This window comes from Carassius gibelio, chromosome B22 (assembly GCF_023724105.1).
Source record: "Carassius gibelio isolate Cgi1373 ecotype wild population from Czech Republic chromosome B22, carGib1.2-hapl.c, whole genome shotgun sequence".
Classification (NCBI taxonomy): domain Eukaryota; kingdom Metazoa; phylum Chordata; class Actinopteri; order Cypriniformes; family Cyprinidae; genus Carassius; species Carassius gibelio.
This window is the reverse complement of record NC_068417.1, coordinates 42071976-42099004: the sequence shown is the minus strand read 5'-3', so window position 1 is coordinate 42099004 and position 27029 is coordinate 42071976. Positions and strand designations below refer to the sequence as shown.

Here is a 27029-nt window from a genome sequence, read left to right as displayed (position 1 = left end):
CATTAAAAAAAAAAAAAAAGATTCAATGCCCGATCTCTGAATCTTAGCAGGTTTAGGTCTGGTTAGTACTTTGATGAGAGACTGCCTAGGAATACCAGGTGCTTTTAGCTTTTGGGTTTTCTTTCCTACTTATATAATGTACTGGCGATTAGATTGGCTGGTCTTTAAATAGCCCTCTCTTTGCAGCAGTCTTCGCTTACGGCCATACCAACCTGGCTATGCCTGATCTCGTCTGATCTCTGAAGCTAAGCAGGTTTGGGCCTGGTTAGTACTTGGATGGGAGACCGCCTGGGAATACCAGGTGCTGTAAGCTTTTTGGACATTTTTCTCTTAGTTTTTAATAATTTTGCCAAAAAATAGAGTCAATGCCCGATCTCTGAATCTTAGCAGGTTTAGGTCTGGTTAGTACTTTTATGAGAGACTGCCTAGGAATACCAGGTGCTTTAAGCTTTTGGGTTTTCTTTCCTACTTATATAATGTACTGGCGATAAGATTGGCTGGTCTTTAAATAGCCCTCTCTTTGCAGCAGACTTCGCTTACGGCCATACCAACCTGGCTATGTCCGATCTCGTCTGATCTCGGAAGCTAAGCAGGTTTGGGCCTGGTTAGTACTTGGATGGGAGACCGCCTGGGAATACCAGGTGCTGTAAGCTTTTTGGACATTTTTCACTTAGTTTTTAATAATTTTGCCAAAAAATAGAGTCAATGCCCGATCTCTGAATCTTAGCAGGTTTAGGTCTGGTTAGTACTTTTATGAGAGACTGCCTAGGAATACCAGGTGCTTTAAGCTTTTGGGTTTTCTTTCCTACTTATATAATGTACTGGCGATAAGATTGGCTGTTCTTTAAATAGCCCTCTCTTTGCAGCAGACTTCGCTTACGGCCATACCAACCTGGCTATGCCCGATCTCGTCTGATCTCGGAAGCTAAGCAGGTTTGGGCCTGGTTAGTACTTGGATGGGAGCCCGCCTGGGTATACCAGGTGCTGTAAGCTTTTTGGACATTTTTCACTTAGTATATAATAATTTTGCCAAAAAATAGAGTCAATGCCCGATCTCTGAATATTAGCAGGTTTGGGCCTGGTTAGTACATGGATGGGAGACTGCCTGGGAATACCAGGTGCTTTAATCTTTTTGGAAAATTTCACGAATTATATAATAATCTTTCATTAAAAAAAAAAAAAAAGATTCAATGCCCGATCTCTGAATCTTAGCAGGTTTAGGTCTGGTTAGTACTTTGATGAGAGACTGCCTAGGAATACCAGGTGCTTTTAGCTTTTGGGTTTTCTTTCCTACTTATATAATGTACTGGCGATTAGATTGGCTGGTCTTTAAATAGCCCTCTCTTTGCAGCAGTCTTCGCTTACGGCCATACCAACCTGGCTATGCCTGATCTCGTCTGATCTCTGAAGCTAAGCAGGTTTGGGCCTGGTTAGTACTTGGATGGGAGACCGCCTGGGAATACCAGGTGCTGTAAGCTTTTTGGACATTTTTCTCTTAGTTTTTAATAATTTTGCCAAAAAATAGAGTCAATGCCCGATCTCTGAATCTTAGCAGGTTTAGGTCTGGTTAGTACTTTTATGAGAGACTGCCTAGGAATACCAGGTGCTTTAAGCTTTTGGGTTTTCTTTCCTACTTATATAATGTACTGGCGATAAGATTGGCTGGTCTTTAAATAGCCCTCTCTTTGCAGCAGACTTCGCTTACGGCCATACCAACCTGGCTATGTCCGATCTTGTCTGATCTCGGAAGCTAAGCAGGTTTGGGCCTGGTTAGTACTTGGATGGGAGACCGCCTGGGAATTCCAGGTGCTGTAAGCTTTTTGGACCTTTTTCACTTAGTATATAATAATTTTGCCAAAAAATAGAGTCAGTGCCTGATCTCTGAATATTAGCAGGTTTGGGCCTGTTTAGTACATGGATGGGAGACTGCCTGGGAATATACTGCCTTTAATTATAATTTTGCATTATTGAGACACTGTTTTCCTAATGAATGTTGTTCAGTGCTTTGACGCAATGTATTTTGTTTAAAGCACTATATAAATAAAGGTGATTGATTGATTGATTGAATACCAGGTGCTGTAAGCTTTTTGGACATTTTTCACTTAGTATATAATAATTTTGCCAAAAAAAAAGTCAATGCCCGATCTCTGAATATTTGCAGGTTTGGGCCTGGTTAGTACATGGATGGGAGACAGCCTGGGAATACCAGGTGCTTTAATCTTTTTGGAAAATTTCACGAATTATATAATAATCTTTCATTAAAAAAAAAAAAAAGAGTCAATGCCCGATCTCTGAATCTTAGCAGGTTTGGGCCTGGTTAGTACTTGGATGGGAGACCGCCTGGGAATACCAGGTGCTGTAAACTTTTTGGACATTTTTCACTTAGTTTATAATAATTTTGCCAAAAAATAGAGTCAATGCCCGATCTCTGAATCTTAGCAGGTTTAGGTCTGGTTAGTTTTTTTATTAGAGACTGCCTAGGAATACCAGGTGCTTTAAGCTTTTGGGTTTTCTTTACTACTTATATAATGTACTGGCGATAAGATTGGCTGTTCTTTAAATAGCCCTCTCTTTGCAGCAGACTTCGCTTACGGCCATACCAACCTGGCTATGCCCGATCTCGTCTGATCTCGGAAGCTAAGCAGGTTTGGGCCTGGTTAGTACTTGGATGGGAGACCGCCTGGGAATACCAGGTGCTGTAAGCTTTTTGGACATTTTTCACTTAGTATATAATAATTTTGCCAAAAAATAGAGTCAATGCCCGATCTCTGAATATTTGCAGGTTTGGGCCTGGTTAGTACATGGATGGGAGACTGCCTGGGAATACCAGGTGCTTTAATCTTTTTGGAAAATTTCACGAATTATATAATAATCTTTCATTAAAAAAAAAAAAAGATTCAATGCCTGATCTCTGAATCTTAGCAGGTTTAGGTCTGGTTAGTACTTTGATGAGAGACTGCCTAGGAATACCAGGTGCTTTTAGCTTTTGGGTTTTCTTTCCTACTTATATAATGTACTGGCGATTAGATTGGCTGGTCTTTAAATAGCCCTCTCTTTGCAGCAGTCTTCGCTTACGGCCATACCAACCTGGCTATGCCTGATCTCGTCTGATCTCTGAAGCTAAGCAGGTTTGGGCCTGGTTAGTACTTGGATGGGAGACCGCCTGGGAATACCAGGTGCTGTAAGCTTTTTGGACATTTTTCTCTTAGTTTTTAATAATTTTGCCAAAAAATAGAGTCAATGCCCGATCTCTGAATCTTAGCAGGTTTAGGTCTGGTTAGTACTTTTATGAGAGACTGCCTAGGAATACCAGGTGCTTTAAGCTTTTGGGTTTTCTTTCCTACTTATATAATGTACTGGCGATAAGATTGGCTGGTCTTTAAATAGCCCTCTCTTTGCAGCAGACTTCGCTTACGGCCATACCAACCTGGCTATGTCCGATCTCGTCTGATCTCGGAAGCTAAGCAGGTTTGGGCCTGGTTAGTACTTGGATGGGAGACCGCCTGGGAATACCAGGTGCTGTAAGCTTTTTGGACATTTTTCACTTAGTTTTTAATAATTTTGCCAAAAAATAGAGTCAATGCCCGATCTCTGAATATTAGCAGGTTTGGGCCTGGTTAGTACATGGATGGGAGACTGCCTGGGAATACCAGGTGCTTTAATCTTTTTGGAAAATTTCACGAATTATATAATAATCTTTCATAAAAAAAAAAAAAAAAAGATTCAATGCCCGATCTCTGAATCTTAGCAGGTTTAGGTCTGGTTAGTACTTTGATGAGAGACTGCCTAGGAATACCAGGTGCTTTTAGCTTTTGGGTTTTCTTTCCTACTTATATAATGTACTGGCGATTAGATTGGCTGGTCTTTAAATAGCCCTCTCTTTGCAGCAGTCTTCGCTTACTGCCATACCAACCTGGCTATGCCTGATCTCGTCTGATCTCTGAAGCTAAGCAGGTTTGGGCCTTGTTAGTACTTGGATGGGAGACCGCCTGGGAATACCAGGTGCTGTAAGCTTTTTGGACATTTTTCTCTTAGTTTTTAATAATTTTGCCAAAAAATAGAGTCAATGCCCGATCTCTGAATCTTAGCAGGTTTAGGTCTGGTTAGTACTTTTATGAGAGACTGCCTAGGAATACCAGGTGCTTTAAGCTTTTGGGTTTTCTTTCCTACTTATATAATGTACTGGCGATAAGATTGGCTGGTCTTTAAATAGCCCTCTCTTTGCAGCAGACTTCGCTTACGGCCATACCAACCTGGCTATGTCCGATCTCGTCTGATCTCGGAAGCTAAGCAGGTTTGGGCCTGGTTAGTACTTGGATGGGAGACCGCCTGGGAATACCAGGTGCTGTAAGCTTTTTGGACATTTTTCACTTAGTTTTTAATAATTTTGCCAAAAAATAGAGTCAATGCCCGATCTCTGAATATTTGCAGGTTTGGGCCTGGTTAGTACATGGATGGGAGACTGCCTGGGAATACCAGGTGCTTTAATCTTTTTGGAAAATTTCACGAATTATATAATAATCTTTCATTAAAAAAAAAAAAAAAAGATTCAATGCCCGATCTCTGAATCTTAGCAGGTTTAGGTCTGGTTAGTACTTTGATGAGAGACTGCCTAGGAATACCAGGTGCTTTTAGCTTTTGGGTTTTCTTTCCTACTTATATAATGTACTGGCGATTAGATTGGCTGGTCTTTAAATAGCCCTCTCTTTGCAGCAGTCTTCGCTTACGGCCATACCAACCTGGCTATGCCTGATCTCGTCTGATCTCTGAAGCTAAGCAGGTTTGGGCCTGGTTAGTACTTGGATGGGAGACCGCCTGGGAATACCAGGTGCTGTAAGCTTTTTGGACATTTTTCTCTTAGTTTTTAATAATTTTGCCAAAAAATAGAGTCAATGCCCGATCTCTGAATCTTAGCAGGTTTAGGTCTGGTTAGTACTTTTATGAGAGACTGCCTAGGAATACCAGGTGCTTTAAGCTTTTGGGTTTTCTTTCCTACTTATATAATGTACTGGCGATAAGATTGGCTGGTCTTTAAATAGCCCTCTCTTTGCAGCAGACTTCGCTTACGGCCATACCAACCTGGCTATGTCTGATCTTGTCTGATCTCGGAAGCTAAGCAGGTTTGGGCCTGGTTAGTACTTGGATGGGAGACCGCCTGGGAATTCCAGGTGCTGTAAGCTTTTTGGACATTTTTCACTTAGTATATAATAATTTTGCCAAAAAATAGAGTCAGTGCCTGATCTCTGAATATTAGCAGGTTTGGGCCTGTTTAGTACATGGATGGGAGACTGCCTGGGAATATACTGCCTTTAATTATAATTTTGCATTATTGAGACACTGTTTTCCTAATGAATGTTGTTCAGTGCTTTGACGCAATGTATTTTGTTTAAAGCACTATATAAATAAAGGTGATTGATTGATTGATTGAATACCAGGTGCTGTAAGCTTTTTGGACATTTTTCACTTAGTATATAATAATTTTGCCAAAAAATAGAGTCAATGCCCGATCTCTGAATATTAGCAGGTTTGGGCCTGGTTAGTACATGGATGGGAGACTGCCTGGGAATACCAGGTGCTTTAATCTTTTTGGAAAATTTCACGAATTATATAATAATCTTTCATTAAAAAAAAAAAAAAAAAGATTCAATGCCCGATCTCTGAATCTTAGCAGGTTTAGGTCTGGTTAGTACTTTGATGAGAGACTGCCTAGGAATACCAGGTGCTTTTAGCTTTTGGGTTTTCTTTCCTACTTATATAATGTACTGGCGATTAGATTGGCTGGTCTTTAAATAGCCCTCTCTTTGCAGCAGTCTTCGCTTACGGCCATACCAACCTGGCTATGCCTGATCTCGTCTGATCTCTGAAGCTAAGCAGGTTTGGGCCTGGTTAGTACTTGGATGGGAGACCGCCTGGGAATACCAGGTACTGTAAGCTTTTTGGACATTTTTCTCTTAGTTTTTAATAATTTTGCCAAAAAATAGAGTCAATGCCCGATCTCTGAATCTTAGCAGGTTTAGGTCTGGTTAGTACTTTTATGAGAGACTGCCTAGGAATACCAGGTGCTTTAAGCTTTTGGGTTTTCTTTCCTACTTATATAATGTACTGGCGATAAGATTGGCTGGTCTTTAAATACCCCTCTCTTTGCAGCAGACTTCGCTTATGGCCATACCAACCTGGCTATGTCCGATCTTGTCTGATCTCGGAAGCTAAGCAGGTTTGGGCCTGGTTAGTACTTGGATGGGAGACCGCCTGGGAATTCCAGGTGCTGTAAGCTTTTTGGACATTTTTCACTTAGTATATAATAATTTTGCCAAAAAATAGAGTCAGTGCCTGATCTCTGAATATTAGCAGGTTTGGGCCTGTTTAGTACATGGATGGGAGACTGCCTGGGAATATACTGCCTTTAATTATAATTTTGCATTATTGAGACACTGTTTTCCTAATGAATGTTGTTCAGTGCTTTGACGCAATGTATTTTGTTTAAAGCACTATATAAATAAAGGTGATTGATTGATTGATTGAATACCAGGTGCTGTAAGCTTTTTGGACATTTTTCACTTAGTATATAATAATTTTTCCAAAAAATAGAGTCAATGCCCGATCTCTGAATATTAGCAGGTTTGGGCCTGGTTAGTACATGGATGGGAGACTGCCTGGGAATACCAGGTGCTTTAATCTTTTTGGAAAATTTCACGAATTATATAATAATCTTTCATTAAAAAAAAAAAAAGATTCAATGCCTGATCTCTGAATCTTAGCAGGTTTAGGTCTGGTTAGTACTTTGATGAGAGACTGCCTAGGAATACCAGGTGCTTTTAGCTTTTGGGTTTTCTTTCCTACTTATATAATGTACTGGCGATTAGATTGGCTGGTCTTTAAATAGCCCTCTCTTTGCAGCAGTCTTCGCTTACGGCCATACCAACCTGGCTATGCCTGATCTCGTCTGATCTCTGAAGCTAAGCAGGTTTGGGCCTGGTTAGTACTTGGATGGGAGACCGCCTGGGAATACCAGGTGCTGTAAGCTTTTTGGACATTTTTCTCTTAGTTTTTAATAATTTTGCCAAAAAATAGAGTCAATGCCCGATCTCTGAATCTTAGCAGGTTTAGGTCTGGTTAGTACTTTTATGAGAGACTGCCTAGGAATACCAGGTGCTTTAAGCTTTTGGGTTTTCTTTCCTACTTATATAATGTACTGGCGATAAGATTGGCTGGTCTTTAAATAGCCCTCTCTTTGCAGCAGACTTCGCTTACGGCCATACCAACCTGGCTATGTCCGATCTCGTCTGATCTCGGAAGCTAAGCAGGTTTGGGCCTGGTTAGTACTTGGATGGGAGACCGCCTGGGAATACCAGGTGCTGTAAGCTTTTGGGACATTTTTCACTTAGTTTTTAATAATTTTGCCAAAAAATAGAGTCAATGCCCGATCTCTGAATATTAGCAGGTTTGGGCCTGGTTAGTACATGGATGGGAGACTGCCTGGGAATACCAGGTGCTTTAATCTTTTTGGAAAATTTCACGAATTATATAATAATCTTTCATTAAAAAAAAAAAAAAAAGATTCAATGCCCGATCTCTGAATCTTAGCAGGTTTAGGTCTGGTTAGTACTTTGATGAGAGACTGCCTAGGAATACCAGGTGCTTTTAGCTTTTGGGTTTTCTTTCCTACTTATATAATGTACTGGCGATTAGATTGGCTGGTCTTTAAATAGCCCTCTCTTTGCAGCAGTCTTCGCTTACGGCCATACCAACCTGGCTATGCCTGATCTCGTCTGATCTCTGAAGCTAAGCAGGTTTGGGCCTGGTTAGTACTTGGATGGGAGACCGCCTGGGAATACCAGGTGCTGTAAGCTTTTTGGACATTTTTCTCTTAGTTTTTAATAATTTTGCCAAAAAATAGAGTCAATGCCCGATCTCTGAATCTTAGCAGGTTTAGGTCTGGTTAGTACTTTTATGAGAGACTGCCTAGGAATACCAGGTGCTTTAAGCTTTTGGGTTTTCTTTCCTACTTATATAATGTACTGGCGATAAGATTGGCTTGTCTTTAAATAGCCCTCTCTTTGCAGCAGACTTCGCTTACGGCCATACCAACCTGGCTATGTCCGATCTCGTCTGATCTCGGAAGCTAAGCAGGTTTGGGCCTGGTTAGTACTTGGATGGGAGACCGCCTGGGAATACCAGGTGCTGTAAGCTTTTTGGACATTTTTCACTTAGTTTTTAATAATTTTGCCAAAAAATAGAGTCAATGCCCGATCTCTGAATCTTAGCAGGTTTAGGTCTGGTTAGTACTTTGATGAGAGACTGCCTAGGAATACCAGGTGCTTTTAGCTTTTGGGTTTTCTTTCCTACTTATATAATGTACTGGCGATTAGATTGGCTGGTCTTTAAATAGCCCTCTCTTTGCAGCAGTCTTCGCTTACGGCCATACCAACCTGGCTATGCCTGATCTCGTCTGATCTCTGAAGCTAAGCAGGTTTGGGCCTGGTTAGTACTTGGATGGGAGACCGCCTGGGAATACCAGGTGCTGTAAGCTTTTTGGACATTTTTCTCTTAGTTTTTAATAATTTTGCCAAAAAATAGAGTCAATGCCCGATCTCTGAATCTTAGCAGGTTTAGGTCTGGTTAGTACTTTTATGAGAGACTGCCTAGGAATACCAGGTGCTTTAAGCTTTTGGGTTTTCTTTCCTACTTATATAATGTACTGGCGATAAGATTGGCTGGTCTTTAAATAGCCCTCTCTTTGCAGCAGACTTCGCTTACGGCCATACCAACCTGGCTATGTCTGATCTTGTCTGATCTCGGAAGCTAAGCAGGTTTGGGCCTGGTTAGTACTTGGATGGGAGACCGCCTGGGAATTCCAGGTGCTGTAAGCTTTTTGGACATTTTTCACTTAGTATATAATAATTTTGCCAAAAAATAGAGTCAGTGCCTGATCTCTGAATATTAGCAGGTTTGGGCCTGTTTAGTACATGGATGGGAGACTGCCTGGGAATATACTGCCTTTAATTATAATTTTGCATTATTGAGACACTGTTTTCCTAATGAATGTTGTTCAGTGCTTTGACGCAATGTATTTTGTTTAAAGCACTATATAAATAAAGGTGATTGATTGATTGATTGAATACCAGGTGCTGTAAGCTTTTTGGACATTTTTCACTTAGTATATAATAATTTTGCCAAAAAATAGAGTCAATGCCCGATCTCTGAATATTAGCAGGTTTGGGCCTGGTTAGTACATGGATGGGAGACTGCCTGGGAATACCAGGTGCTTTAATCTTTTTGGAAAATTTCACGAATTATATAATAATCTTTCATTAAAAAAAAAAAAAAAAAGATTCAATGCCCGATCTCTGAATCTTAGCAGGTTTAGGTCTGGTTAGTACTTTGATGAGAGACTGCCTAGGAATACCAGGTGCTTTTAGCTTTTGGGTTTTCTTTCCTACTTATATAATGTACTGGCGATTAGATTGGCTGGTCTTTAAATAGCCCTCTCTTTGCAGCAGTCTTCGCTTACGGCCATACCAACCTGGCTATGCCTGATCTCGTCTGATCTCTGAAGCTAAGCAGGTTTGGGCCTGGTTAGTACTTGGATGGGAGACCGCCTGGGAATACCAGGTGCTGTAAGCTTTTTGGACATTTTTCTCTTAGTTTTTAATAATTTTGCCAAAAAATAGAGTCAATGCCCGATCTCTGAATCTTAGCAGGTTTAGGTCTGGTTAGTACTTTTATGAGAGACTGCCTAGGAATACCAGGTGCTTTAAGCTTTTGGGTTTTCTTTCCTACTTATATAATGTACTGGCGATAAGATTGGCTGGTCTTTAAATACCCCTCTCTTTGCAGCAGACTTCGCTTATGGCCATACCAACCTGGCTATGTCCGATCTTGTCTGATCTCGGAAGCTAAGCAGGTTTGGGCCTGGTTAGTACTTGGATGGGAGACCGCCTGGGAATTCCAGGTGCTGTAAGCTTTTTGGACATTTTTCACTTAGTATATAATAATTTTGCCAAAAAATAGAGTCAGTGCCTGATCTCTGAATATTAGCAGGTTTGGGCCTGTTTAGTACATGGATGGGAGACTGCCTGGGAATATACTGCCTTTAATTATAATTTTGCATTATTGAGACACTGTTTTCCTAATGAATGTTGTTCAGTGCTTTGACGCAATGTATTTTGTTTAAAGCACTATATAAATAAAGGTGATTGATTGATTGATTGAATACCAGGTGCTGTAAGCTTTTTGGACATTTTTCACTTAGTATATAATAATTTTTCCAAAAAATAGAGTCAATGCCCGATCTCTGAATATTAGCAGGTTTGGGCCTGGTTAGTACATGGATGGGAGACTGCCTGGGAATACCAGGTGCTTTAATCTTTTTGGAAAATTTCACGAATTATATAATAATCTTTCATTAAAAAAAAAAAAAAGATTCAATGCCTGATCTCTGAATCTTAGCAGGTTTAGGTCTGGTTAGTACTTTGATGAGAGACTGCCTAGGAATACCAGGTGCTTTTAGCTTTTGGGTTTTCTTTCCTACTTATATAATGTACTGGCGATTAGATTGGCTGGTCTTTAAATAGCCCTCTCTTTGCAGCAGTCTTCGCTTACGGCCATACCAACCTGGCTATGCCTGATCTCGTCTGATCTCTGAAGCTAAGCAGGTTTGGGCCTGGTTAGTACTTGGATGGGAGACCGCCTGGGAATACCAGGTGCTGTAAGCTTTTTGGACATTTTTCTCTTAGTTTTTAATAATTTTGCCAAAAAATAGAGTCAATGCCCGATCTCTGAATCTTAGCAGGTTTAGGTCTGGTTAGTACTTTTATGAGAGACTGCCTAGGAATACCAGGTGCTTTAAGCTTTTGGGTTTTCTTTCCTACTTATATAATGTACTGGCGATAAGATTGGCTGGTCTTTAAATAGCCCTCTCTTTGCAGCAGACTTCGCTTACGGCCATACCAACCTGGCTATGTCCGATCTCGTCTGATCTCGGAAGCTAAGCAGGTTTGGGCCTGGTTAGTACTTGGATGGGAGACCGCCTGGGAATACCAGGTGCTGTAAGCTTTTGGGACATTTTTCACTTAGTTTTTAATAATTTTGCCAAAAAATAGAGTCAATGCCCGATCTCTGAATATTAGCAGGTTTGGGCCTGGTTAGTACATGGATGGGAGACTGCCTGGGAATACCAGGTGCTTTAATCTTTTTGGAAAATTTCACGAATTATATAATAATCTTTCATTAAAAAAAAAAAAAAAGATTCAATGCCCGATCTCTGAATCTTAGCAGGTTTAGGTCTGGTTAGTACTTTGATGAGAGACTGCCTAGGAATACCAGGTGCTTTTAGCTTTTGGGTTTTCTTTCCTACTTATATAATGTACTGGCGATTAGATTGGCTGGTCTTTAAATAGCCCTCTCTTTGCAGGAGTCTTCGCTTACGGCCATACCAACCTGGCTATGCCTGATCTCGTCTGATCTCTGAAGCTAAGCAGGTTTGGGCCTGGTTAGTACTTGGATGGGAGACCGCCTGGGAATACCAGGTGCTGTAAGCTTTTTGGACATTTTTCTCTTAGTTTTTAATAATTTTGCCAAAAAATAGAGTCAATGCCCGATCTCTGAATCTTAGCAGGTTTAGGTCTGGTTAGTACTTTTATGAGAGACTGCCTAGGAATACCAGGTGCTTTAAGCTTTTGGGTTTTCTTTCCTACTTATATAATGTACTGGCGATAAGATTGGCTGGTCTTTAAATAGCCCTCTCTTTGCAGCAGACTTCGCTTACGGCCATACCAACCTGGCTATGTCTGATCTTGTCTGATCTCGGAAGCTAAGCAGGTTTGGGCCTGGTTAGTACTTGGATGGGAGACCGCCTGGGAATTCCAGGTGCTGTAAGCTTTTTGGACATTTTTCACTTAGTATATAATAATTTTGCCAAAAAATAGAGTCAGTGCCTGATCTCTGAATATTAGCAGGTTTGGGCCTGTTTAGTACATGGATGGGAGACTGCCTGGGAATATACTGCCTTTAATTATAATTTTGCATTATTGAGACACTGTTTTCCTAATGAATGTTGTTCAGTGCTTTGACGCAATGTATTTTGTTTAAAGCACTATATAAATAAAGGTGATTGATTGATTGATTGAATACCAGGTGCTGTAAGCTTTTTGGACATTTTTCACTTAGTATATAATAATTTTGCCAAAAAAAAAGTCAATGCCCGATCTCTGAATATTTGCAGGTTTGGGCCTGGTTAGTACATGGATGGGAGACAGCCTGGGAATACCAGGTGCTTTAATCTTTTTGGAAAATTTCACGAATTATATAATAATCTTTCATTAAAAAAAAAAAAAAGAGTCAATGCCCGATCTCTGAATCTTAGCAGGTTTGGGCCTGGTTAGTACTTGGATGGGAGACCGCCTGGGAATACCAGGTGCTGTAAACTTTTTGGACATTTTTCACTTAGTTTATAATAATTTTGCCAAAAAATAGAGTCAATGCCCGATCTCTGAATCTTAGCAGGTTTAGGTCTGGTTAGTTTTTTTATTAGAGACTGCCTAGGAATACCAGGTGCTTTAAGCTTTTGGGTTTTCTTTACTACTTATATAATGTACTGGCGATAAGATTGGCTGTTCTTTAAATAGCCCTCTCTTTGCAGCAGACTTCGCTTACGGCCATACCAACCTGGCTATGCCCGATCTCGTCTGATCTCGGAAGCTAAGCAGGTTTGGGCCTGGTTAGTACTTGGATGGGAGACCGCCTGGGAATACCAGGTGCTGTAAGCTTTTTGGACATTTTTCACTTAGTATATAATAATTTTGCCAAAAAATAGAGTCAATGCCCGATCTCTGAATATTTGCAGGTTTGGGCCTGGTTAGTACTTGGATGGGAGACCGCCTGGGAATACCAGGTGCTGTAAGCTTTTTGGACATTTTTCTCTTAGTTTTTAATAATTTTGCCAAAAAATAGAGTCAATGCCCGATCTCTGAATCTTAGCAGGTTTAGGTCTGGTTAGTACTTTTATGAGAGACTGCCTAGGAATACCAGGTGCTTTAAGCTTTTGGGTTTTCTTTCCTACTTATATAATGTACTGGCGATAAGATTGGCTGGTCTTTAAATAGCCCTCTCTTTGCAGCAGACTTCGCTTACGGCCATACCAACCTGGCTATGTCCGATCTCGTCTGATCTCGGAAGCTAAGCAGGTTTGGGCCTGCTTAGTACTTGGATGGGAGACCGCCTGGGAATACCAGGTGCTGTAAGCTTTTTGGACATTTTTCACTTAGTTTTTAATAATTTTGCCAAAAAATAGAGTCAATGCCCGATCTCTGAATATTAGCAGGTTTGGGCCTGGTTAGTACATGGATGGGAGACTGCCTGGGAATACCAGGTGCTTTAATCTTTTTGGAAAATTTCACGAATTATATAATAATCTTTCATAAAAAAAAAAAAAAAAGATTCAATGCCCGATCTCTGAATCTTAGCAGGTTTAGGTCTGGTTAGTACTTTGATGAGAGACTGCCTAGGAATACCAGGTGCTTTTAGCTTTTGGGTTTTCTTTCCTACTTATATAATGTACTGGCGATTAGATTGGCTGGTCTTTAAATAGCCCTCTCTTTGCAGCAGTCTTCGCTTACGGCCATACCAACCTGGCTATGCCTGATCTCGTCTTATCTCTGAAGCTAAGCAGGTTTGGGCCTGGTTAGTACTTGGATGGGAGACCGCCTGGGAATACCAGGTGCTGTAAGCTTTTTGGACATTTTTCTCTTAGTTTTTAATAATTTTGCCAAAAAATAGAGTCAATGCCCGATCTCTGAATCTTAGCAGGTTTAGGTCTGGTTAGTACTTTTATGAGAGACTGCCTAGGAATACCAGGTGCTTTAAGCTTTTGGGTTTTCTTTCCTACTTATATAATGTACTGGCGATAAGATTGGCTGGTCTTTAAATAGCCCTCTCTTTGCAGCAGACTTCGCTTACGGCCATACCAACCTGGCTATGTCCGATCTCGTCTGATCTCGGAAGCTAAGCAGGTTTGGGCCTGGTTAGTACTTGGATGGGAGACAGCCTGGGAATACCAGGTGCTGTAAGCTTTTTGGACATTTTTCACTTAGTTTTTAATAATTTTGCCAAAAAATAGAGTCAATGCCCGATCTCTGAATCTTAGCAGGTTTAGGTCTGGTTAGTACTTTGATGAGAGACTGCCTAGGAATACCAGGTGCTTTTAGCTTTTGGGTTTTCTTTCCTACTTATATAATGTACTGGCGATTAGATTGGCTGGTCTTTAAATAGCCCTCTCTTTGCAGCAGTCTTCGCTTACGGCCATACCAACCTGGCTATGCCTGATCTCGTCTGATCTCTGAAGCTAAGCAGGTTTGGGCCTGGTTAGTACTTGGATGGGAGACCGCCTGGGAATACCAGGTGCTGTAAGCTTTTTGGACATTTTTCTCTTAGTTTTTAATAATTTTGCCAAAAAATAGAGTCAATGCCCGATCTCTGAATCTTAGCAGGTTTAGGTCTGGTTAGTACTTTTATGAGAGACTGCCTAGGAATACCAGGTGCTTTAAGCTTTTGGGTTTTCTTTCCTACTTATATAATGTACTGGCGATAAGATTGGCTGGTCTTTAAATACCCCTCTCTTTGCAGCAGACTTCGCTTATGGCCATACCAACCTGGCTATGTCCGATCTTGTCTGATCTCGGAAGCTAAGCAGGTTTGGGCCTGGTTAGTACTTGGATGGGAGACCGCCTGGGAATTCCAGGTGCTGTAAGCTTTTTGGACATTTTTCACTTAGTATATAATAATTTTGCCAAAAAATAGAGTCAGTGCCTGATCTCTGAATATTAGCAGGTTTGGGCCTGTTTAGTACATGGATGGGAGACTGCCTGGGAATATACTGCCTTTAATTATAATTTTGCATTATTGAGACACTGTTTTCCTAATGAATGTTGTTCAGTGCTTTGACGCAATGTATTTTGTTTAAAGCACTATATAAATAAAGGTGACTGATTGATTGATTGAATACCAGGTGCTGTAAGCTTTTTGGACATTTTTCACTTAGTATATAATAATTTTTCCAAAAAATAGAGTCAATGCCCGATCTCTGAATATTAGCAGGTTTGGGCCTGGTTAGTACATGGATGGGAGACTGCCTGGGAATACCAGGTGCTTTAATCTTTTTGGAAAATTTCACGAATTATATAATAATCTTTCATTAAAAAAAAAAAAAAGATTCAATGCCTGATCTCTGAATCTTAGCAGGTTTAGGTCTGGTTAGTACTTTGATGAGAGACTGCCTAGGAATACCAGGTGCTTTTAGCTTTTGGGTTTTCTTTCCTACTTATATAATGTACTGGCGATAAGATTGGCTGGTCTTTAAATAGCCCTCTCTTTGCAGCAGACTTCGCTTACGGCCATACCAACCTGGCTATGTCCGATCTCGTCTGATCTCGCAAGCTAAGCAGGTTTGGGCCTGGTTAGTACTTGGATGGGAGACCGCCTGGGAATACCAGGTGCTGTAAGCTTTTTGGACATTTTTCACTTAGTTTTTAATAATTTTGCCAAAAAATAGAGTCAATGCCCGATCTCTGAATATTAGCAGGTTTGGGCCTGGTTAGTACATGGATGGGAGACTGCCTGGGAATACCAGGTGCTTTAATCTTTTTGGAAAATTTCACGAATTATATAATAATCTTTCATTAAAAAAAAAAAAAAAGATTCAATGCCCGATCTCTGAATCTTAGCAGGTTTAGGTCTGGTTAGTACTTTGATGAGAGACTGCCTAGGAATACCAGGTGCTTTTAGCTTTTGGGTTTTCTTTCCTACTTATATAATGTACTGGCGATTAGATTGGCTGGTCTTTAAATAGCCCTCTCTTTGCAGCAGTCTTCGCTTACGGCCATACCAACCTGGCTATGCCTGATCTCGTCTGATCTCTGAAGCTAAGCAGGTTTGGGCCTGGTTAGTACTTGGATGGGAGACCGCCTGGGAATACCAGGTGCTGTAAGCTTTTTGGACATTTTTCTCTTAGTTTTTAATAATTTTGCCAAAAAATAGAGTCAATGCCCGATCTCTGAATCTTAGCAGGTTTAGGTCTGGTTAGTACTTTTATGAGAGACTGCCTAGGAATACCAGGTGCTTTAAGCTTTTGGGTTTTCTTTCCTACTTATATAATGTACTGGCGATAAGATTGGCTGGTCTTTAAATAGCCCTCTCTTTGCAGCAGACTTCGCTTACGGCCATACCAACCTGGCTATGTCCGATCTCGTCTGATCTCGGAAGCTAAGCAGGTTTGGGCCTGGTTAGTACTTGGATGGGAGACCGCCTGGGAATACCAGGTGCTGTAAGCTTTTTGGACATTTTTCACTTAGTTTTTAATAATTTTGCCAAAAAATAGAGTCAATGCCCGATCTCTGAATCTTAGCAGGTTTAGGTCTGGTTAGTACTTTTATGAGAGACTGCCTAGGAATACCAGGTGCTTTAAGCTTTTGGGTTTTCTTTCCTACTTATATAATGTACTGGCGATAAGATTGGCTGTTCTTTAAATAGCCCTCTCTTTGCAGCAGACTTCGCTTACGGCCATACCAACCTGGCTATGCCCGATCTCGTCTGATCTCGGAAGCTAAGCAGGTTTGGGCCTGGTTAGTACTTGGATGGGAGCCCGCCTGGGTATACCAGGTGCTGTAAGCTTTTTGGACATTTTTCACTTAGTATATAATAATTTTGCCAAAAAATAGAGTCAATGCCCGATCTCTGAATATTAGCAGGTTTGGGCCTGGTTAGTACATGGATGGGAGACTGCCTGGGAATACCAGGTGCTTTAATCTTTTTGGAAAATTTCACGAATTATATAATAATCTTTCATTAAAAAAAAAAAAAAGATTCAATGCCCGATCTCTGAATCTTAGCAGGTTTAGGTCTGGTTAGTACTTTGATGAGAGACTGCCTAGGAATACCAGGTGCTTTTAGCTTTTGGGTTTTCTTTCCTACTTATATAATGTACTGGCGATTAGATTGGCTGGTCTTTAAATAGCCCTCTCTTTGCAGCAGTCTTCGCTTACGGCCATACCAACCTGGCTATGCCTGATCTCGTCTGATCTCTGAAGCTAAGCAGGTTTGGGCCTGGTTAGTACTTGGATGGGAGACCGCCTGGGAATACCAGGTGCTGTAAGCTTTTTGGACATTTTTCTCTTAGTTTTTAATAATTTTGCCAAAAAATAGAGTCAATGCCCGATCTCTGAATCTTAGCAGGTTTAGGTCTGGTTAGTACTTTTATGAGAGACTGCCTAGGAATACCAGGTGCTTTAAGCTTTTGGGTTTTCTTTCCTACTTATATAATGTACTGGCGATAAGATTGGCTGGTCTTTAAATAGCCCTCTCTTTGCAGCAGACTTCGCTTACGGCCATACCAACCTGGCTATGTCCGATCTTGTCTGATCTCGGAAGCTAAGCAGGTTTGGGCCTGGTTAGTACTTGGATGGGAGACCGCCTGGGAATTCCAGGTGCTGTAAGCTTTTTGGACATTTTTCACTTAGTATATAATAATTTTGCCAAAAAATAGAGTCAGTGCCTGATCTCTGAATATTAGCAGGTTTGGGCCTGTTTAGTACATGGATGGGAGACTGCCTGGGAATATACTGCCTTTAATTATAATTTTGCATTATTGAGACACTGTTTTCCTAATGAATGTTGTTCAGTGCTTTGACGCAATGTATTTTGTTTAAAGCACTATATAAATAAAGGTGATTGATTGATTGATTGAATACCAGGTGCTGTAAGCTTTTTGGACATTTTTCACTTAGTATATAATAATTTTGCCAAAAAAAAAGTCAATGCCCGATCTCTGAATATTTGCAGGTTTGGGCCTGGTTAGTACATGGATGGGAGACAGCCTGGGAATACCAGGTGCTTTAATCTTTTTGGAAAATTTCACGAATTATATAATAATCTTTCATTAAAAAAAAAAAAAAGAGTCAATGCCCGATCTCTGAATCTTAGCAGGTTTGGGCCTGGTTAGTACTTGGATGGGAGACCGCCTGGGAATACCAGGTGCTGTAAACTTTTTGGACATTTTTCACTTAGTTTATAATAATTTTGCCAAAAAATAGAGTCAATGCCCGATCTCTGAATCTTAGCAGGTTTAGGTCTGGTTAGTTTTTTTATTAGAGACTGCCTAGGAATACCAGGTGCTTTAAGCTTTTGGGTTTTCTTTACTACTTATATAATGTACTGGCGATAAGATTGGCTGTTCTTTAAATAGCCCTCTCTTTGCAGCAGACTTCGCTTACGGCCATACCAACCTGGCTATGCCCGATCTCGTCTGATCTCGGAAGCTAAGCAGGTTTGGGCCTGGTTAGTACTTGGATGGGAGACCGCCTGGGAATACCAGGTGCTGTAAGCTTTTTGGACATTTTTCACTTAGTATATAATAATTTTGCCAAAAAATAGAGTCAATGCCCGATCTCTGAATATTTGCAGGTTTGGGCCTGGTTAGTACTTGGATGGGAGACCGCCTGGGAATACCAGGTGCTGTAAGCTTTTTGGACATTTTTCTCTTAGTTTTTAATAATTTTGCCAAAAAATAGAGTCAATGCCCGATCTCTGAATCTTAGCAGGTTTAGGTCTGGTTAGTACTTTTATGAGAGACTGCCTAGGAATACCAGGTGCTTTAAGCTTTTGGGTTTTCTTTCCTACTTATATAATGTACTGGCGATAAGATTGGCTGGTCTTTAAATAGCCCTCTCTTTGCAGCAGACTTCGCTTACGGCCATACCAACCTGGCTATGTCCGATCTCGTCTGATCTCGGAAGCTAAGCAGGTTTGGGCCTGGTTAGTACTTGGATGGGAGACCGCCTGGGAATACCAGGTGCTGTAAGCTTTTTGGACATTTTTCACTTAGTTTTTAATAATTTTGCCAAAAAATAGAGTCAATGCCCGATCTCTGAATATTAGCAGGTTTGGGCCTGGTTAGTACATGGATGGGAGACTGCCTGGGAATACCAGGTGCTTTAATCTTTTTGGAAAATTTCACGAATTATATAATAATCTTTCATTAAAAAAAAAAAAAAAGATTCAATGCCCGATCTCTGAATCTTAGCAGGTTTAGGTCTGGTTAGTACTTTGATGAGAGACTGCCTAGGAATACCAGGTGCTTTTAGCTTTTGGGTTTTCTTTCCTACTTATATAATGTACTGGCGATTAGATTGGCTGGTCTTTAAATAGCCCTCTCTTTGCAGCAGTCTTCGCTTACGGCCATACCAACCTGGCTATGCCTGATCTCGTCTGATCTCTGAAGCTAAGCAGGTTTGGGCCTGGTTAGTACTTGGATGGGAGACCGCCTGGGAATACCAGGTGCTGTAAGCTTTTTGGACATTTTTCTCTTAGTTTTTAATAATTTTGCCAAAAAATAGAGTCAATGCCCGATCTCTGAATCTTAGCAGGTTTAGGTCTGGTTAGTACTTTTATGAGAGACTGCCTAGGAATACCAGGTGCTTTAAGCTTTTGGGTTTTCTTTCCTACTTATATAATGTACTGGCGATAAGATTGGCTGGTCTTTAAATAGCCCTCTCTTTGCAGCAGACTTCGCTTACGGCCATACCAACCTGGCTATGTCTGATCTTGTCTGATCTCGGAAGCTAAGCAGGTTTGGGCCTGGTTAGTACTTGGATGGGAGACCGCCTGGGAATTCCAGGTGCTGTAAGCTTTTTGGACATTTTTCACTTAGTATATAATAATTTTGCCAAAAAATAGAGTCAGTGCCTGATCTCTGAATATTAGCAGGTTTGGGCCTGTTTAGTACATGGATGGGAGACTGCCTGGGAATATACTGCCTTTAATTATAATTTTGCATTATTGAGACACTGTTTTCCTAATGAATGTTGTTCAGTGCTTTGACGCAATGTATTTTGTTTAAAGCACTATATAAATAAAGGTGATTGATTGATTGATTGAATACCAGGTGCTGTAAGCTTTTTGGACATTTTTCACTTAGTATATAATAATTTTGCCAAAAAATAGAGTCAATGCCCGATCTCTGAATATTAGCAGGTTTGGGCCTGGTTAGTACATGGATGGGAGACTGCCTGGGAATACCAGGTGCTTTAATCTTTTTGGAAAATTTCACGAATTATATAATAATCTTTCATTAAAAAAAAAAAAAAAAGATTCAATGCCCGATCTCTGAATCTTAGCAGGTTTAGGTCTGGTTAGTACTTTGATGAGAGACTGCCTAGGAATACCAGGTGCTTTTAGCTTTTGGGTTTTCTTTCCTACTTATATAATGTACTGGCGATTAGATTGGCTGGTCTTTAAATAGCCCTCTCTTTGCAGCAGTCTTCGCTTACGGCCATACCAACCTGGCTATGCCTGATCTCGTCTGATCTCTGAAGCTAAGCAGGTTTGGGCCTGGTTAGTACTTGGATGGGAGACCGCCTGGGAATACCAGGTGCTGTAAGCTTTTTGGACATTTTTCTCTTAGTTTTTAATAATTTTGCCAAAAAATAGAGTCAATGCCCGATCTCTGAATCTTAGCAGGTTTAGGTCTGGTTAGTACTTTTATGAGAGACTGCCTAGGAATACCAGGTGCTTTAAGCTTTTGGGTTTTCTTTCCTACTTATATAATGTACTGGCGATAAGATTGGCTGGTCTTTAAATAGCCCTCTCTTTGCAGCAGACTTCGCTTACGGCCATACCAACCTGGCTATGTCTGATCTTGTCTGATCTCGGAAGCTAAGCAGGTTTGGGCCTGGTTAGTACTTGGATGGGAGACCGCCTGGGAATTCCAGGTGCTGTAAGCTTTTTGGACATTTTTCACTTAGTATATAATAATTTTGCCAAAAAATAGAGTCAGTGCCTGATCTCTGAATATTAGCAGGTTTGGGCCTGTTTAGTACATGGATGGGAGACTGCCTGGGAATATACTGCCTTTAATTATAATTTTGCATTATTGAGACACTGTTTTCCTAATGAATGTTGTTCAGTGCTTTGACGCAATGTATTTTGTTTAAAGCACTATATAAATAAAGGTGATTGATTGATTGATTGAATACCAGGTGCTGTAAGCTTTTTGGACATTTTTCACTTAGTATATAATAATTTTGCCAAAAAATAGAGTCAATGCCCGATCTCTGAATATTAGCAGGTTTGGGCCTGGTTAGTACATGGATGGGAGACTGCCTGGGAATACCAGGTGCTTTAATCTTTTTGGAAAATTTCACGAATTATATAATAATCTTTCATTAAAAAAAAAAAAAAAAGATTCAATACCCGATCTCTGAATCTTAGCAGGTTTAGGTCTGGTTAGTACTTTGATGAGAGACTGCCTAGGAATACCAGGTGCTTTTAGCTTTTGGGTTTTCTTTCCTACTTATATAATGTACTGGCGATTAGATTGGCTGGTCTTTAAATAGCCCTCTCTTTGCAGCAGTCTTCGCTTACGGCCATACCAACCTGGCTATGCCTGATCTCGTCTGATCTCTGAAGCTAAGCAGGTTTGGGCCTGGTTAGTACTTGGATGGGAGACCGCCTGGGAATACCAGGTGCTGTAAGCTTTTTGGACATTTTTCTCTTAGTTTTTAATAATTTTGCCAAAAAATAGAGTCAATGCCCGATCTCTGAATCTTAGCAGGTTTAGGTCTGGTTAGTACTTTTATGAGAGACTGCCTAGGAATACCAGGTGCTTTAAGCTTTTGGGTTTTCTTTCCTACTTATATAATGTACTGGCGATAAGATTGGCTGGTCTTTAAATACCCCTCTCTTTGCAGCAGACTTCGCTTATGGCCATACCAACCTGGCTATGTCCGATCTTGTCTGATCTCGGAAGCTAAGCAGGTTTGGGCCTGGTTAGTACTTGGATGGGAGACCGCCTGGGAATTCCAGGTGCTGTAAGCTTTTTGGACATTTTTCACTTAGTATATAATAATTTTGCCAAAAAATAGAGTCAGTGCCTGATCTCTGAATATTAGCAGGTTTGGGCCTGTTTAGTACATGGATGGGAGACTGCCTGGGAATATACTGCCTTTAATTATAATTTTGCATTATTGAGACACTGTTTTCCTAATGAATGTTGTTCAGTGCTTTGACGCAATGTATTTTGTTTAAAGCACTATATAAATAAAGGTGATTGATTGATTGATTGAATACCAGGTGCTGTAAGCTTTTTGGACATTTTTCACTTAGTATATAATAATTTTTCCAAAAAATAGAGTCAATGCCCGATCTCTGAATATTAGCAGGTTTGGGCCTGGTTAGTACATGGATGGGAGACTGCCTGGGAATACCAGGTGCTTTAATCTTTTTGGAAAATTTCACGAATTATATAATAATCTTTCATTAAAAAAAAAAAAAAGATTCAATGCCTGATCTCTGAATCTTAGCAGGTTTAGGTCTGGTTAGTACTTTGATGAGAGACTGCCTAGGAATACCAGGTGCTTTTAGCTTTTGGGTTTTCTTTCCTACTTATATAATGTACTGGCGATTAGATTGGCTGGTCTTTAAATAGCCCTCTCTTTGCAGCAGTCTTCGCTTACGGCCATACCAACCTGGCTATGCCTGATCTCGTCTGATCTCTGAAGCTAAGCAGGTTTGGGCCTGGTTAGTACTTGGATGGGAGACCGCCTGGGAATACCAGGTGCTGTAAGCTTTTTGGACATTTTTCTCTTAGTTTTTAATAATTTTGCCAAAAAATAGAGTCAATGCCCGATCTCTGAATCTTAGCAGGTTTAGGTCTGGTTAGTACTTTTATGAGAGACTGCCTAGGAATACCAGGTGCTTTAAGCTTTTGGGTTTTCTTTCCTACTTATATAATGTACTGGCGATAAGATTGGCTGGTCTTTAAATAGCCCTCTCTTTGCAGCAGACTTCGCTTACGGCCATACCAACCTGGCTATGTCCGATCTCGTCTGATCTCGGAAGCTAAGCAGGTTTGGGCCTGGTTAGTACTTGGATGGGAGACCGCCTGGGAATACCAGGTGCTGTAAGCTTTTGGGACATTTTTCACTTAGTTTTTAATAATTTTGCCAAAAAATAGAGTCAATGCCCGATCTCTGAATATTAGCAGGTTTGGGCCTGGTTAGTACATGGATGGGAGACTGCCTGGGAATACCAGGTGCTTTAATCTTTTTGGAAAATTTCACGAATTATATAATAATCTTTCATTAAAAAAAAAAAAAAAGATTCAATGCCCGATCTCTGAATCTTAGCAGGTTTAGGTCTGGTTAGTACTTTGATGAGAGACTGCCTAGGAATACCAGGTGCTTTTAGCTTTTGGGTTTTCTTTCCTACTTATATAATGTACTGGCGATTAGATTGGCTGGTCTTTAAATAGCCCTCTCTTTGCAGGAGTCTTCGCTTACGGCCATACCAACCTGGCTATGCCTGATCTCGTCTGATCTCTGAAGCTAAGCAGGTTTGGGCCTGGTTAGTACTTGGATGGGAGACCGCCTGGGAATACCAGGTGCTGTAAGCTTTTTGGACATTTTTCTCTTAGTTTTTAATAATTTTGCCAAAAAATAGAGTCAATGCCCGATCTCTGAATCTTAGCAGGTTTAGGTCTGGTTAGTACTTTTATGAGAGACTGCCTAGGAATACCAGGTGCTTTAAGCTTTTGGGTTTTCTTTCCTACTTATATAATGTACTGGCGATAAGATTGGCTGGTCTTTAAATAGCCCTCTCTTTGCAGCAGACTTCGCTTACGGCCATACCAACCTGGCTATGTCCGATCTCGTCTGATCTCGGAAGCTAAGCAGGTTTGGGCCTGGTTAGTACTTGGATGGGAGACCGCCTGGGAATACCAGGTGCTGTAAGCTTTTTGGACATTTTTCACTTAGTTTTTAATAATTTTGCCAAAAAATAGAGTCAATGCCCGATCTCTGAATCTTAGCAGGTTTAGGTCTGGTTAGTACTTTTATGAGAGACTGCCTAGGAATACCAGGTGCTTTAAGCTTTTGGGTTTTCTTTCCTACTTATATAATGTACTGGCGATAAGATTGGCTGGTCTTTAAATAGCCCTCTCTTTGCAGCAGACTTCGCTTACGGCCATACCAACCTGGCTATGTCCGATCTCGTCTGATCTCGGAAGCTAAGCAGGTTTGGGCCTGGTTAGTACTTGGATGGGAGACCGCCTGGGAATACCAGGTGCTGTAAGCTTTTTGGACATTTTTCACTTAGTTTTTAATAATTTTGCCAAAAAATAGAGTCAATGCCCGATCTCTGAATATTAGCAGGTTTGGGCCTGGTTAGTACATGGATGGGAGACTGCCTGGGAATACCAGGTGCTTTAATCTTTTTGGAAAATTTCACGAATTATATAATAATCTTTCATTAAAAAAAAAAAAAAAAGATTCAATGCCCGATCTCTGAATCTTAGCAGGTTTAGGTCTGGTTAGTACTTTGATGAGAGACTGCCTAGGAATACCAGGTGCTTTTAGCTTTTGGGTTTTCTTTCCTACTTATATAATGTACTGGCGATTAGATTGGCTGGTCTTTAAATAGCCCTCTCTTTGCAGCAGTTTTCGCTTACGGCCATACCAACCTGGCTATGCCTGATCTCGTCTGATCTCTGAAGCTAAGCAGGTTTGGGCCTGGTTAGTACTTGGATGGGAGACCGCCTGGGAATACCAGGTGCTGTAAGCTTTTTGGACATTTTTCTCTTAGTTTTTAATAATTTTGCCAAAAAATAGAGTCAATGCCCGATCTCTGAATCTTAGCAGGTTTAGGTCTGGTTAGTACTTTTATGAGAGACTGCCTAGGAATACCAGGTGCTTTAAGCTTTTGGGTTTTCTTTCCTACTTATATAATGTACTGGCGATAAGATTGGCTGGTCTTTAAATAGCCCTCTCTTTGCAGCAGACTTCGCTTACGGCCATACCAACCTGGCTATGTCCGATCTCGTCTGATCTCGGAAGCTAAGCAGGTTTGGGCCTGGTTAGTACTTGGATGGGAGACCGCCTGGGAATACCAGGTGCTGTAAGCTTTTTGGACATTTTTCACTTAGTTTTTAATAATTTTGCCAAAAAATAGAGTCAATGCCCGATCTCTGAATCTTAGCAGGTTTAGGTCTGGTTAGTACTTTGATGAGAGACTGCCTAGGAATACCAGGTGCTTTTAGCTTTTGGGTTTTCTTTCCTACTTATATAATGTACTGGCGATTAGATTGGCTGGTCTTTAAATAGCCCTCTCTTTGCAGCAGTCTTCGCTTACGGCCATACCAACCTGGCTATGCCTGATCTCGTCTGATCTCTGAAGCTAAGCAGGTTTGGGCCTGGTTAGTACTTGGATGGGAGACCGCCTGGGAATACCAGGTGCTGTAAGCTTTTTGGACATTTTTCTCTTAGTTTTTAATAATTTTGCCAAAAAATAGAGTCAATGCCCGATCTCTGAATCTTAGCAGGTTTAGGTCTGGTTAGTACTTTTATGAGAGACTGCCTAGGAATACCAGGTGCTTTAAGCTTTTGGGTTTTCTTTCCTACTTATATAATGTACTGGCGATAAGATTGGCTGGTCTTTAAATAGCCCTCTCTTTGCAGCAGACTTCGCTTACGGCCATACCAACCTGGCTATGTCTGATCTTGTCTGATCTCGGAAGCTAAGCAGGTTTGGGCCTGGTTAGTACTTGGATGGGAGACCGCCTGGGAATTCCAGGTGCTGTAAGCTTTTTGGACATTTTTCACTTAGTATATAATAATTTTGCCAAAAAATAGAGTCAGTGCCTGATCTCTGAATATTAGCAGGTTTGGGCCTGTTTAGTACATGGATGGGAGACTGCCTGGGAATATACTGCCTTTAATTATAATTTTGCATTATTGAGACACTGTTTTCCTAATGAATGTTGTTCAGTGCTTTGACGCAATGTATTTTGTTTAAAGCACTATATAAATAAAGGTGATTGATTGATTGATTGAATACCAGGTGCTGTAAGCTTTTTGGACATTTTTCACTTAGTATATAATAATTTTGCCAAAAAAAAAGTCAATGCCCGATCTCTGAATATTTGCAGGTTTGGGCCTGGTTAGTACATGGATGGGAGACAGCCTGGGAATACCAGGTGCTTTAATCTTTTTGGAAAATTTCACGAATTATATAATAATCTTTCATTAAAAAAAAAAAAAAGAGTCAATGCCCGATCTCTGAATCTTAGCAGGTTTGGGCCTGGTTAGTACTTGGATGGGAGACCGCCTGGGAATACCAGGTGCTGTAAACTTTTTGGACATTTTTCACTTAGTTTATAATAATTTTGCCAAAAAATAGAGTCAATGCCCGATCTCTGAATCTTAGCAGGTTTAGGTCTGGTTAGTTTTTTTATTAGAGACTGCCTAGGAATACCAGGTGCTTTAAGCTTTTGGGTTTTCTTTACTACTTATATAATGTACTGGCGATAAGATTGGCTGTTCTTTAAATAGCCCTCTCTTTGCAGCAGACTTCGCTTACGGCCATACCAACCTGGCTATGCCCGATCTCGTCTGCTCTCGGAAGCTAAGCAGGTTTGGGCCTGGTTAGTACTTGGATGGGAGACCGCCTGGGAATACCAGGTGCTGTAAGCTTTTTGGACATTTTTCACTTAGTATATAATAATTTTGCCAAAAAATAGAGTCAATGCCCGATCTCTGAATATTTGCAGGTTTGGGCCTGGTTAGTACTTGGATGGGAGACCGCCTGGGAATACCAGGTGCTGTAAGCTTTTTGGACATTTTTCTCTTAGTTTTTAATAATTTTGCCAAAAAATAGAGTCAATGCCCGATCTCTGAATCTTAGCAGGTTTAGGTCTGGTTAGTACTTTTATGAGAGACTGCCTAGGAATACCAGGTGCTTTAAGCTTTTGGGTTTTCTTTCCTACTTATATAATGTACTGGCGATAAGATTGGCTGGTCTTTAAATAGCCCTCTCTTTGCAGCAGACTTCGCTTACGGCCATACCAACCTGGCTATGTCCGATCTCGTCTGATCTCGGAAGCTAAGCAGGTTTGGGCCTGGTTAGTACTTGGATGGGAGACCGCCTGGGAATACCAGGTGCTGTAAGCTTTTTGGACATTTTTCACTTAGTTTTTAATAATTTTGCCA

At 40.7% G+C, this 27029-nt stretch overlaps 57 non-coding genes across 57 annotated transcripts; all 57 read left to right on the top strand.

Annotated features, from left to right (window-relative positions):
• The first annotated feature begins 194 nt into the window (after nt 1-194).
• Nucleotides 195-313, top strand: LOC127997863 (5S ribosomal RNA). Its single transcript, XR_008170719.1, has one exon. It is a non-coding gene; the product is annotated as a 5S ribosomal RNA (ribosomal RNA).
• A 221-nt stretch (nt 314-534) lies between these two features.
• LOC127996801 (5S ribosomal RNA) lies at nt 535-653 on the top strand. Its single transcript, XR_008169691.1, has one exon. It is a non-coding gene; the product is annotated as a 5S ribosomal RNA (ribosomal RNA).
• Nucleotides 654-874: 221 nt separating this feature from the next.
• LOC128002776 (5S ribosomal RNA) lies at nt 875-993 on the top strand. The gene has a single exon (XR_008175514.1). It is a non-coding gene; the product is annotated as a 5S ribosomal RNA (ribosomal RNA).
• A 366-nt stretch (nt 994-1359) lies between these two features.
• On the top strand, nt 1360-1478 carry LOC127997862 (5S ribosomal RNA). The gene has a single exon (XR_008170718.1). It is a non-coding gene; the product is annotated as a 5S ribosomal RNA (ribosomal RNA).
• Nucleotides 1479-1699: 221 nt separating this feature from the next.
• On the top strand, nt 1700-1818 carry LOC128003135 (5S ribosomal RNA). Its single transcript, XR_008175865.1, has one exon. It is a non-coding gene; the product is annotated as a 5S ribosomal RNA (ribosomal RNA).
• A 768-nt stretch (nt 1819-2586) lies between these two features.
• LOC127995812 (5S ribosomal RNA) lies at nt 2587-2705 on the top strand. The gene has a single exon (XR_008168745.1). It is a non-coding gene; the product is annotated as a 5S ribosomal RNA (ribosomal RNA).
• Nucleotides 2706-3069: 364 nt separating this feature from the next.
• Nucleotides 3070-3188, top strand: LOC127997861 (5S ribosomal RNA). Its single transcript, XR_008170717.1, has one exon. It is a non-coding gene; the product is annotated as a 5S ribosomal RNA (ribosomal RNA).
• Nucleotides 3189-3409: 221 nt separating this feature from the next.
• LOC127996800 (5S ribosomal RNA) lies at nt 3410-3528 on the top strand. Its single transcript, XR_008169690.1, has one exon. It is a non-coding gene; the product is annotated as a 5S ribosomal RNA (ribosomal RNA).
• A 367-nt stretch (nt 3529-3895) lies between these two features.
• On the top strand, nt 3896-4014 carry LOC128005342 (5S ribosomal RNA). The gene has a single exon (XR_008177999.1). It is a non-coding gene; the product is annotated as a 5S ribosomal RNA (ribosomal RNA).
• Nucleotides 4015-4235: 221 nt separating this feature from the next.
• On the top strand, nt 4236-4354 carry LOC127996799 (5S ribosomal RNA). Its single transcript, XR_008169689.1, has one exon. It is a non-coding gene; the product is annotated as a 5S ribosomal RNA (ribosomal RNA).
• Nucleotides 4355-4721: 367 nt separating this feature from the next.
• On the top strand, nt 4722-4840 carry LOC127997860 (5S ribosomal RNA). Its single transcript, XR_008170716.1, has one exon. It is a non-coding gene; the product is annotated as a 5S ribosomal RNA (ribosomal RNA).
• Nucleotides 4841-5061: 221 nt separating this feature from the next.
• On the top strand, nt 5062-5180 carry LOC128004496 (5S ribosomal RNA). The gene has a single exon (XR_008177184.1). It is a non-coding gene; the product is annotated as a 5S ribosomal RNA (ribosomal RNA).
• Nucleotides 5181-5815: 635 nt separating this feature from the next.
• LOC128001463 (5S ribosomal RNA) lies at nt 5816-5934 on the top strand. The gene has a single exon (XR_008174231.1). It is a non-coding gene; the product is annotated as a 5S ribosomal RNA (ribosomal RNA).
• A 221-nt stretch (nt 5935-6155) lies between these two features.
• Nucleotides 6156-6274, top strand: LOC128003852 (5S ribosomal RNA). Its single transcript, XR_008176564.1, has one exon. It is a non-coding gene; the product is annotated as a 5S ribosomal RNA (ribosomal RNA).
• Nucleotides 6275-6905: 631 nt separating this feature from the next.
• On the top strand, nt 6906-7024 carry LOC127997859 (5S ribosomal RNA). Its single transcript, XR_008170715.1, has one exon. It is a non-coding gene; the product is annotated as a 5S ribosomal RNA (ribosomal RNA).
• Nucleotides 7025-7245: 221 nt separating this feature from the next.
• Nucleotides 7246-7364, top strand: LOC127996798 (5S ribosomal RNA). Its single transcript, XR_008169688.1, has one exon. It is a non-coding gene; the product is annotated as a 5S ribosomal RNA (ribosomal RNA).
• Nucleotides 7365-7731: 367 nt separating this feature from the next.
• On the top strand, nt 7732-7850 carry LOC127997857 (5S ribosomal RNA). The gene has a single exon (XR_008170713.1). It is a non-coding gene; the product is annotated as a 5S ribosomal RNA (ribosomal RNA).
• Nucleotides 7851-8071: 221 nt separating this feature from the next.
• LOC127996797 (5S ribosomal RNA) lies at nt 8072-8190 on the top strand. Its single transcript, XR_008169687.1, has one exon. It is a non-coding gene; the product is annotated as a 5S ribosomal RNA (ribosomal RNA).
• A 221-nt stretch (nt 8191-8411) lies between these two features.
• LOC127997856 (5S ribosomal RNA) lies at nt 8412-8530 on the top strand. The gene has a single exon (XR_008170712.1). It is a non-coding gene; the product is annotated as a 5S ribosomal RNA (ribosomal RNA).
• Nucleotides 8531-8751: 221 nt separating this feature from the next.
• LOC128004495 (5S ribosomal RNA) lies at nt 8752-8870 on the top strand. The gene has a single exon (XR_008177183.1). It is a non-coding gene; the product is annotated as a 5S ribosomal RNA (ribosomal RNA).
• A 635-nt stretch (nt 8871-9505) lies between these two features.
• LOC127997855 (5S ribosomal RNA) lies at nt 9506-9624 on the top strand. The gene has a single exon (XR_008170711.1). It is a non-coding gene; the product is annotated as a 5S ribosomal RNA (ribosomal RNA).
• A 221-nt stretch (nt 9625-9845) lies between these two features.
• LOC128003849 (5S ribosomal RNA) lies at nt 9846-9964 on the top strand. Its single transcript, XR_008176562.1, has one exon. It is a non-coding gene; the product is annotated as a 5S ribosomal RNA (ribosomal RNA).
• Nucleotides 9965-10596: 632 nt separating this feature from the next.
• LOC127997854 (5S ribosomal RNA) lies at nt 10597-10715 on the top strand. The gene has a single exon (XR_008170710.1). It is a non-coding gene; the product is annotated as a 5S ribosomal RNA (ribosomal RNA).
• A 221-nt stretch (nt 10716-10936) lies between these two features.
• Nucleotides 10937-11055, top strand: LOC127996796 (5S ribosomal RNA). Its single transcript, XR_008169686.1, has one exon. It is a non-coding gene; the product is annotated as a 5S ribosomal RNA (ribosomal RNA).
• A 366-nt stretch (nt 11056-11421) lies between these two features.
• On the top strand, nt 11422-11540 carry LOC127997853 (5S ribosomal RNA). Its single transcript, XR_008170709.1, has one exon. It is a non-coding gene; the product is annotated as a 5S ribosomal RNA (ribosomal RNA).
• A 221-nt stretch (nt 11541-11761) lies between these two features.
• Nucleotides 11762-11880, top strand: LOC128004494 (5S ribosomal RNA). Its single transcript, XR_008177182.1, has one exon. It is a non-coding gene; the product is annotated as a 5S ribosomal RNA (ribosomal RNA).
• A 768-nt stretch (nt 11881-12648) lies between these two features.
• On the top strand, nt 12649-12767 carry LOC127995800 (5S ribosomal RNA). Its single transcript, XR_008168734.1, has one exon. It is a non-coding gene; the product is annotated as a 5S ribosomal RNA (ribosomal RNA).
• A 358-nt stretch (nt 12768-13125) lies between these two features.
• Nucleotides 13126-13244, top strand: LOC128002850 (5S ribosomal RNA). Its single transcript, XR_008175586.1, has one exon. It is a non-coding gene; the product is annotated as a 5S ribosomal RNA (ribosomal RNA).
• Nucleotides 13245-13610: 366 nt separating this feature from the next.
• LOC128004857 (5S ribosomal RNA) lies at nt 13611-13729 on the top strand. The gene has a single exon (XR_008177532.1). It is a non-coding gene; the product is annotated as a 5S ribosomal RNA (ribosomal RNA).
• Nucleotides 13730-13950: 221 nt separating this feature from the next.
• LOC128004426 (5S ribosomal RNA) lies at nt 13951-14069 on the top strand. Its single transcript, XR_008177116.1, has one exon. It is a non-coding gene; the product is annotated as a 5S ribosomal RNA (ribosomal RNA).
• Nucleotides 14070-14290: 221 nt separating this feature from the next.
• Nucleotides 14291-14409, top strand: LOC127997852 (5S ribosomal RNA). Its single transcript, XR_008170708.1, has one exon. It is a non-coding gene; the product is annotated as a 5S ribosomal RNA (ribosomal RNA).
• A 221-nt stretch (nt 14410-14630) lies between these two features.
• LOC128003848 (5S ribosomal RNA) lies at nt 14631-14749 on the top strand. Its single transcript, XR_008176561.1, has one exon. It is a non-coding gene; the product is annotated as a 5S ribosomal RNA (ribosomal RNA).
• Nucleotides 14750-15381: 632 nt separating this feature from the next.
• Nucleotides 15382-15500, top strand: LOC128003513 (5S ribosomal RNA). The gene has a single exon (XR_008176236.1). It is a non-coding gene; the product is annotated as a 5S ribosomal RNA (ribosomal RNA).
• Nucleotides 15501-15866: 366 nt separating this feature from the next.
• LOC127997851 (5S ribosomal RNA) lies at nt 15867-15985 on the top strand. Its single transcript, XR_008170707.1, has one exon. It is a non-coding gene; the product is annotated as a 5S ribosomal RNA (ribosomal RNA).
• A 221-nt stretch (nt 15986-16206) lies between these two features.
• LOC127996794 (5S ribosomal RNA) lies at nt 16207-16325 on the top strand. Its single transcript, XR_008169684.1, has one exon. It is a non-coding gene; the product is annotated as a 5S ribosomal RNA (ribosomal RNA).
• Nucleotides 16326-16546: 221 nt separating this feature from the next.
• LOC128002775 (5S ribosomal RNA) lies at nt 16547-16665 on the top strand. The gene has a single exon (XR_008175513.1). It is a non-coding gene; the product is annotated as a 5S ribosomal RNA (ribosomal RNA).
• Nucleotides 16666-17030: 365 nt separating this feature from the next.
• On the top strand, nt 17031-17149 carry LOC127997850 (5S ribosomal RNA). The gene has a single exon (XR_008170706.1). It is a non-coding gene; the product is annotated as a 5S ribosomal RNA (ribosomal RNA).
• A 221-nt stretch (nt 17150-17370) lies between these two features.
• LOC128003133 (5S ribosomal RNA) lies at nt 17371-17489 on the top strand. Its single transcript, XR_008175864.1, has one exon. It is a non-coding gene; the product is annotated as a 5S ribosomal RNA (ribosomal RNA).
• Nucleotides 17490-18257: 768 nt separating this feature from the next.
• LOC127995788 (5S ribosomal RNA) lies at nt 18258-18376 on the top strand. The gene has a single exon (XR_008168723.1). It is a non-coding gene; the product is annotated as a 5S ribosomal RNA (ribosomal RNA).
• A 358-nt stretch (nt 18377-18734) lies between these two features.
• On the top strand, nt 18735-18853 carry LOC127996793 (5S ribosomal RNA). The gene has a single exon (XR_008169683.1). It is a non-coding gene; the product is annotated as a 5S ribosomal RNA (ribosomal RNA).
• Nucleotides 18854-19219: 366 nt separating this feature from the next.
• Nucleotides 19220-19338, top strand: LOC127997849 (5S ribosomal RNA). Its single transcript, XR_008170705.1, has one exon. It is a non-coding gene; the product is annotated as a 5S ribosomal RNA (ribosomal RNA).
• Nucleotides 19339-19559: 221 nt separating this feature from the next.
• LOC128004493 (5S ribosomal RNA) lies at nt 19560-19678 on the top strand. Its single transcript, XR_008177181.1, has one exon. It is a non-coding gene; the product is annotated as a 5S ribosomal RNA (ribosomal RNA).
• Nucleotides 19679-20312: 634 nt separating this feature from the next.
• Nucleotides 20313-20431, top strand: LOC127997848 (5S ribosomal RNA). The gene has a single exon (XR_008170704.1). It is a non-coding gene; the product is annotated as a 5S ribosomal RNA (ribosomal RNA).
• Nucleotides 20432-20652: 221 nt separating this feature from the next.
• LOC128004492 (5S ribosomal RNA) lies at nt 20653-20771 on the top strand. Its single transcript, XR_008177180.1, has one exon. It is a non-coding gene; the product is annotated as a 5S ribosomal RNA (ribosomal RNA).
• Nucleotides 20772-21405: 634 nt separating this feature from the next.
• Nucleotides 21406-21524, top strand: LOC127997845 (5S ribosomal RNA). The gene has a single exon (XR_008170702.1). It is a non-coding gene; the product is annotated as a 5S ribosomal RNA (ribosomal RNA).
• Nucleotides 21525-21745: 221 nt separating this feature from the next.
• LOC128003847 (5S ribosomal RNA) lies at nt 21746-21864 on the top strand. Its single transcript, XR_008176560.1, has one exon. It is a non-coding gene; the product is annotated as a 5S ribosomal RNA (ribosomal RNA).
• A 632-nt stretch (nt 21865-22496) lies between these two features.
• LOC127997844 (5S ribosomal RNA) lies at nt 22497-22615 on the top strand. The gene has a single exon (XR_008170701.1). It is a non-coding gene; the product is annotated as a 5S ribosomal RNA (ribosomal RNA).
• A 221-nt stretch (nt 22616-22836) lies between these two features.
• LOC127996792 (5S ribosomal RNA) lies at nt 22837-22955 on the top strand. The gene has a single exon (XR_008169682.1). It is a non-coding gene; the product is annotated as a 5S ribosomal RNA (ribosomal RNA).
• A 366-nt stretch (nt 22956-23321) lies between these two features.
• Nucleotides 23322-23440, top strand: LOC127997843 (5S ribosomal RNA). Its single transcript, XR_008170700.1, has one exon. It is a non-coding gene; the product is annotated as a 5S ribosomal RNA (ribosomal RNA).
• Nucleotides 23441-23661: 221 nt separating this feature from the next.
• On the top strand, nt 23662-23780 carry LOC127996791 (5S ribosomal RNA). Its single transcript, XR_008169681.1, has one exon. It is a non-coding gene; the product is annotated as a 5S ribosomal RNA (ribosomal RNA).
• Nucleotides 23781-24001: 221 nt separating this feature from the next.
• Nucleotides 24002-24120, top strand: LOC127996790 (5S ribosomal RNA). The gene has a single exon (XR_008169680.1). It is a non-coding gene; the product is annotated as a 5S ribosomal RNA (ribosomal RNA).
• A 367-nt stretch (nt 24121-24487) lies between these two features.
• LOC127997842 (5S ribosomal RNA) lies at nt 24488-24606 on the top strand. Its single transcript, XR_008170699.1, has one exon. It is a non-coding gene; the product is annotated as a 5S ribosomal RNA (ribosomal RNA).
• Nucleotides 24607-24827: 221 nt separating this feature from the next.
• LOC127996789 (5S ribosomal RNA) lies at nt 24828-24946 on the top strand. The gene has a single exon (XR_008169679.1). It is a non-coding gene; the product is annotated as a 5S ribosomal RNA (ribosomal RNA).
• Nucleotides 24947-25167: 221 nt separating this feature from the next.
• Nucleotides 25168-25286, top strand: LOC127997841 (5S ribosomal RNA). Its single transcript, XR_008170698.1, has one exon. It is a non-coding gene; the product is annotated as a 5S ribosomal RNA (ribosomal RNA).
• A 221-nt stretch (nt 25287-25507) lies between these two features.
• Nucleotides 25508-25626, top strand: LOC128004491 (5S ribosomal RNA). The gene has a single exon (XR_008177179.1). It is a non-coding gene; the product is annotated as a 5S ribosomal RNA (ribosomal RNA).
• Nucleotides 25627-26394: 768 nt separating this feature from the next.
• Nucleotides 26395-26513, top strand: LOC127997999 (5S ribosomal RNA). The gene has a single exon (XR_008170853.1). It is a non-coding gene; the product is annotated as a 5S ribosomal RNA (ribosomal RNA).
• A 358-nt stretch (nt 26514-26871) lies between these two features.
• LOC127996788 (5S ribosomal RNA) lies at nt 26872-26990 on the top strand. The gene has a single exon (XR_008169678.1). It is a non-coding gene; the product is annotated as a 5S ribosomal RNA (ribosomal RNA).
• The last annotated feature ends 39 nt before the right edge of the window (nt 26991-27029 follow it).